Below are 6775 nucleotides of genomic sequence, written 5' to 3'. Positions count from 1 at the left end.
CTGTCTGTTCTCAAACCTGAGGGAATTCATCCTATGACAATTTTAAATAAAGCTGTTTTAAAGCAGTGCCAGGTTATGTTGCCTAATTAAACGTACCTAATCTGTATGCTACGTTTTTTTTTTTTTTTTTTCTTCCCACAAATGCAGACAGTGAGTGTTTTCTGCTATTCCTTGGTTGTTGTTGTCAGGCAAATATCTTACTGCATTTCAAACATCTGCTGCACTAAGGTATCACAGTCTGAAATCATATCGTGATCTTAGTCATGTCCAATATGAGAAACCGTTTCTGTAAGTTGCATAGAAGTGATGCATGTGTTGCTCAGTCTGCCAAGTATATTATGAAAAAAAGGGTTTTGCTTCAGTGTGAAACCTCACCATTGAGTGACTGTATCTGAGAATTAGGTATCCTCCGGTAATTTATACTCAGTGGTGGATCTGAAAGCTGCTAATGTTTCCACTCACTGTCAAATAATTTTTTTAGACTTTGATGATGCAATGATATGATCTTTTTCCTTCTGCTATTCCAATGCAGTTTTTATTTTCTGATAAGTTTTGCAGGGAAGAAACTGTCTTTCTTATTTATTTATTTCAGTCTGCCTATAAGTGTCCAGGTTTCAGCTTAAATTTCCTGCAGTCAGATCTTGAATTTTTGCATTAATCTTTGTGCACCCATAGTCAAATCAGGCATCAGTAAAATACGAACTCATTTCCAAATTTCGAACTCAATACAAAACAAGGATTCTTTAATAAACCTTCATAATATTGGCCTGTCACTTCTGAGGTGTGAAAATGTTTTTTATTTTCATTGTATGTCTCACAACAGTTACTAGATTAGATGATTAGACAAGGACATAAACAACTGAAATCAACATGTCTAGTTGTCTTTGTGTTTTTGGTACATGTATTCATTGACTTTTTTGTTGTTGTTGTTTTCACCTCTGACTGTCTTGGAGATTCTCATGAGAAATGTGTATCAAACACACAATGTAATCTCATATCTCTAAATAAGTAGAATACACATCTATCATCTGAGAGAGCACTTGCATATTTTTTTCACCTGGGAATTAGCCTATGCTTTCTGTGTATCCAATACCTAAATTATTACCAAGTGTAATGTACAGGAGTTGCACTTTGTAAGATTTCTGTTCCTCTCGGGAGTTACTAGTACTTTGCATTTTAAATAAAGGGGGTTTAGCACTTTTCTTGAGTGATTGGGTCAGAAAGCAAGGCATTAATAACACTGCCTGGGTCTTGCCTTGCATGCACTTCAACAGCCATGCTGGGGGGCTGACTCCTGGCTTGTGATCCCCTAGAGGCTTTGGGCAAAGCTCAGGAGTGCTGTGGGTGCTGCACCTTGTGTCGAGCAGAGGTTGAGGTAGTGCTAGGGGCTGATGGCTAGTATGAGCAGCTCATTGCCAGAGCCAGGCATTGGGGACCAGCCCTTGGCCAAGCAAATCCTCATCCTGCCCTGGGAGGGCTGCGGCCTCCTGAATATGCTGAGGGAAAAGCCAGCAAGTGTCTGGGCTCTCTTAACAACAGAAGAAACTTCATGTGCAACTGCTATGGTAACCAAATTGCTACCCTTCTTCCTTTGTTGTGGAAGGGAAGATGGTGCAAAGCATTTACATGCCATGCTTTAGGCCCTTACAGGCTGAGGTCAAGAAGTTTGAATGTGCAAACAGTTTGCTGTGAGCTCTTATTTTGCACTCCAAGCGTAGGGTAGATATGTCTCCTCATTTAGAAATCTACATTTTTAAAAAATGTATTCAAGGACAAATTTGGATATCTAAGTTAGCAAATGAAATATTGTAGAGTCGTTTACTTCTCAAGCTCTGGCAGTTCAAGATGACACTGAAAATCTGCCTTCACATGTAACTTGCAGGTCTTATAAGCTGCTGTGTTTCCTATTTATACAACACACCTTGCTTTAACCTGTGCCAGTGCTGGTTCCATCTGGCTGTTTCTGAAAGCTCAAGGGAAAAGCAAACAAAGATATGAAGGAAATTAAAGGTGCCTCGCTGTGATATTTTTCTAGAGTGGTACATTGACTTTGATAATGAACTGTGAAATGTAGCATGTGGATGCTGATGAATGTAAAAGACTGCATGTGTTTTTCTTTTAATGTTGTGTCCATGAGGTGGATTATTAGTATGAGCTCTGTGTTGTGAAAACGCTGAAAAGAGATGTGTAAATGGAAAGGAGAAGATATTTCTAGAAATGTATAGACAACTGTTTTCTCTTCGGTCTATCTTCTTTTTCATGACCAGACTCAGATTCTGGTAATGTAAGCTTTACCATTACAATGGTAATAAACAAACTCACAAGAGGAGTAGCTCTCTTCCTAAGGTCAGATATGTTAGCATTCCTGTTAGCATGGTAAGGGAGTATCTGTACTTCCATCAGATCACACTTCTCAGGCTTGGGCTGGCTGGGATGCATTGGCTGGGACATCAGCAGGGCTCACTAACGATGCCATATCACGCATCTCCTGCCTTCAGAGTTCTAACATCTGTTGCCAGGCCAAGAAATAAGTGACTGTGGTTTGCTGCAATCTGGTCACAGGGGCTTAGGGTGCCTTCTGCAGTCTCTGGGGCCTAGGGAGCATCTGGTGTTTTGCTTTGGGAACAAAGTAGGTTGTTCGAATGAGAGCAGCAGAGAAAGCATAGCTTGATAGGCTTCTGCTTGCCTCCCCATGTAGCTGCAAGGTCCCTGCTCTCACCTTCCCTGTTATACCATCCGTGCATCTCAGACTTCCTGCTTTATATCTGACCCTACTTGCGGGGCTGGTTATGAGGGAGGCTTGTTAGCCCTGGCCTAGCCTTCCTTCTGGTGGATTGCTCAAGTATGTGACACTTGAATCAGTGGTGAAGTAGAGCTTAATTTGAAACAGCACACACACGTTTGGCAGGAACTCAGTGTTTGGTTGACACAAGTTGACTTGGGATCAGTCTGTGGCAATTACAGTAATGCTGGTGTACAGGAGCACAGGGAGGACAGACAAGGTGTCTCCTGTCTTTTAGGAACTGGGCATAACTGCGGATTTTGTTCTCTCGCACAAGACTGGTATCAGCTATTGATGACATCACTTCTAAAGGAGCAATGTGATGTGGGACTTCAGTGTTAGCTGGTAGTTTTTGCCCTTGGGTTATGCTTGTATTTTGATTTGCATTCCTTCTTATCTTACCCACTTTATTGAAAAATGTGATGGTGATGTGGTAGTTCAATGTCTTGAGATGGTTTTAAAGTGAATAAGCAAATAATTATGCCTCTGAGGTTGTGTAATTCCATGGATTTGTTTTACCTCCAGTGATGGACATGTAACATTTATTGTATCATTTAATATGTATGTAAGCTTTACAGGCTGGATGTTGTGTCAAAATGATGTGAGCACTTGGGTAAACATCTCTTTGAATCACCATCATTTTGGCACGCTCAGGGGCAAAGGTACTTGTGTTGAGTGTTTTAAACATCACAAAGTGTGTTGCTGTTTAGAGTCTTGTGATTAGGGTTTCAATCTAATTCTCTCCAATGTAGCAAATGTTTGCTGATGGCTAACACTGTTACAAGGACTAAGGGGTTGAATTTCTTTGCCTGGCAATAATGTATTTTCTATTATGTCAATAGAATCTGTTCATTTTTAAGTAGTGTGCAGTGCTCCTTTGAAGAATGTCTCCTTTTTCAGGTGGTTTCATAGTGACTGTACCCCAATATGTTTAGTTGTCTCTCAATAGCAAAGATTGCTTTGTTATTGAATGTATTATTTATTAACAGTACCTTGTTGTCTTTTTCTAGCCACATTTTACAAAATATACCACAAGCATCTCGTGATTTTTATAAGGAAATCTTATTTATAATATTCATGCTAGCAGACAGAAACAAATCTCAATTTTATAGTAGTTCATGCCTTTTTCATAGCTGAAGAGTCTTAATGAGCATGGTCAGAAGGGACAAGCTCATTGTTTTGTTTAATTTTGATGGAACTTTTCAAAGGTAAATGTTATGCTATTTATAATTTGGATTTACTTATCTTAACAAATAAATATCTCCATTTTAAGAAATGAAAATATTACTTGTGGGACTTCTTTTTATTATTTTCCACGTTCTCTAATCCAATATTTCTAAACAATGAAGGTCATTTGCTCCTCTTTATTTTGTCCTGTATAGTCTATTGTCAAATCAAGATTTACATCCCTTGTCCTCATCTAATATTTCTGTCATGTTGGTCATTCTGTTTACTCAATTCCTTCTCTTTTTAGCTCAGTTAGTGAAAGACAACTTTATTTGTAGTGTGTCTGAGAGTTAACCTGGTCCTAAACTTTTTACTTTCTCAGAACAACCCCCAGAAACAACTTTGGGTTCACATTGAAATCCCAAGTAGATTAGAGCCATTTTGTCAAAGAGGTTCCCATTCTACACTCAAATCAGTGTAACTGAACCCCATTTGCTTGGACTGGATGTCCCCATACACAGTCTAATACTTGCATAAGATAGTATTGCTACATTTCAAAAAGCAAATGGTGATTCTAGATATTTGAAGATCTCATTGACCAAGTTTAGATGTCTTTAGATTTTCAAGCCAGATTTTCCAAGTACAAATCTCCTGTGCACCAGCCTCTTTGAGATGGTGGAGTTTGACTTCAAGATCTTTTTGAGATTACGAAAATGCCCTGTCTCATTTGCACCCCTCCTTTAAAGCCAATGGAGCATAAACAATGAAATGGTCCTGACAATTCCAGGGACAGCTGGAGTAGGGTTTCTCAGTCAGGTAGATACAATCAATCGAGCATCTCTTTATCTTCATTTTATTGCAAGAATCATCCATAGAAAAGGTGGTCTTCGCTAAGAGAAGATGAGAAGACAAAAGCTACTTTGCCTTTAGCTGTTTATTAGCTATGATTGTTCTATTTAAAAAAAAAAAAAAAAAAAAAAAAGCTAACTGTAGTTGTATGAGAAACAATTCAATTTCCAGTTGGAAGGAGTCCCAGTGACTATGGTTTTATTAGAAATCCTCACATAATGCTGTAACTTACCTTGACTCTGTATCACTTTTACTTCCTTTCCCTAAATGCATTTTCATACCCAGTGAATAAATAAGAGTTCTTCATTTCTCTCATTTAGTATTTCTGTTTTCAGAATATGCCATCTCTCTCTAGGTCACTCACTAGATTTCTCCCCATGTAGAGGGACTGCCTGTTACAATGAGGGGCAAATGTCAACAGGGGCTCACAAGATGACATCTTCTTTCATCTGAAAACTTCTGCCAGGTGAGCTCTCAGTGGGTGGCAGCTTATGCACAAGGGCTCTCTGTTGTTTACTTGATTGTTTAGTACACATTCACAATACTGTCTTGGACAGTGGGAAATCTAGGTCAAACCTCCAGTTCCTGAAGCTACATTTCCCTTTCAGCTGGTGAACTGTTAGCTGAAAGCTTTATCTTGCAGCTACCTTTTTTTTTTTTTTTTTTTTTTTTAGTTTGATTCTTTTTCTTTGTTTTGTTTTCCTTCCAGGATGGAATCATACCTTAGCTATACCAGTGACAAAGCTATTTTTTCAGACATGTGTCTCTTCTTCCTAGCCCTTTAACTTTGATAACCTCATTTTCATTCCTCGTATGAAACAGTTCTGTGGAAAGGCAAAATGACTACAGTAACAGTACCTCAGAGTCCCTCCATCAGGCTATAATAGGAGATGCTCGAATGTCACAGAGAAGGTTGTTGCTGCTACAAGACAAGTTTGCCAAATTCAGGAAACTTTCTTGGTACCTTACATCTCTTATGCCCAGAAGTCCATCCCAATTTCACATTTCCAGATCGGAACAGCTAGGTGAGGGAGTTCTTTAAGCACTTGGACTTCTGAGTGTCTGTTTCCTTTACATATGTTCCCAGTTCACCTCTTCATGGCATTTTAGTGGAAATGTTATGCAGTTTCTATTACTTGATCTAGATGTCTAGTACAAAATACACTCCAAAATGAAAAGACCATCTGTCAGTGAGAACTAAAGTGTAGTTATTATGATATTAATGAATGCAGCTTAAAGATGTTCCCATCTGGTGTGATTCTGCCTACCTCTAACTCTGTTCAGAAGATACAGGAAGTTGTTACATCAGACTTTTGCACAGGGAGCTACCAGTTGGCTGGAGCGCATTTGTTCAAGTTTGTTCAGCAATGACGAGATTTTAGCCTCCATCAGGTAGTAGATGATATATGGAATATGTTGTCTTCCTACAGAAAGATGTTTCTGTTCCACAGAAAGGTGTTTTGTATATAACAACTTCAAATAAAGTTTTTCAGGAGAAGACATTCACATGGAACTTAGGAAAGAGTTCTCTAGTGATTTTTGATACAAATTGCCTGCTTATGCCCTCATACTGTTTAACCTCATTATGTCAAATGGCTGCTGTCTGTCAACAAGGACAAATTCTTCCCAGTCTCACAGATGTTAAGTTAAAATATTTTTAATATATTTGAAAAATGCTACAAGAGCGAATTGGACTCTTGAAAACTGAATATGGTTGAGTGCTTGTCACAAGTCATCCTGACTTTGTTTTGCTATAGCTGGTTAGGGAATATTTCAAGTGTATTACAGACATAACAGGTTATGAACATGTTGTTTAAACTGATACTTCATAAAGCATTTCTCTGTGTTGCCCATTCAGTGTGGTAGATAAATTCCCATCATGTTCTGCAGCGTTTCCTTTCCTTTCCTTTCCTTTCCTTTCCTTTCCTTTCCTTTCCTTTCCTTTCCTTTCCTTTCCTTTCCTTTCCTTTCCTTTCC

The 6775-nt window shown here is 38.7% G+C and overlaps 1 protein-coding gene across 1 annotated transcript in view; it reads left to right on the top strand.

The window, feature by feature from the left end:
* The first annotated feature begins 1270 nt into the window (after window positions 1-1270).
* LOC118157038 (sulfotransferase 6B1-like) overlaps window positions 1271-6775 on the top strand; it is a 103888-nt gene continuing 98383 nt past the window's right edge. Inside the window, exon 1 of the mRNA XM_035311296.1 lies at window positions 1271-5264. The gene's annotated coding sequence lies outside the window, so the exon portion shown is untranslated. The remainder of the gene's footprint in view (window positions 5265-6775) is intronic.

The sequence above is a fragment of the Oxyura jamaicensis genome, chromosome 1 (genome assembly GCF_011077185.1).
Source record: "Oxyura jamaicensis isolate SHBP4307 breed ruddy duck chromosome 1, BPBGC_Ojam_1.0, whole genome shotgun sequence".
NCBI classification, from domain to species: domain Eukaryota; kingdom Metazoa; phylum Chordata; class Aves; order Anseriformes; family Anatidae; genus Oxyura; species Oxyura jamaicensis.
This window is presented reverse-complemented; position numbering and strand designations above follow the sequence as displayed.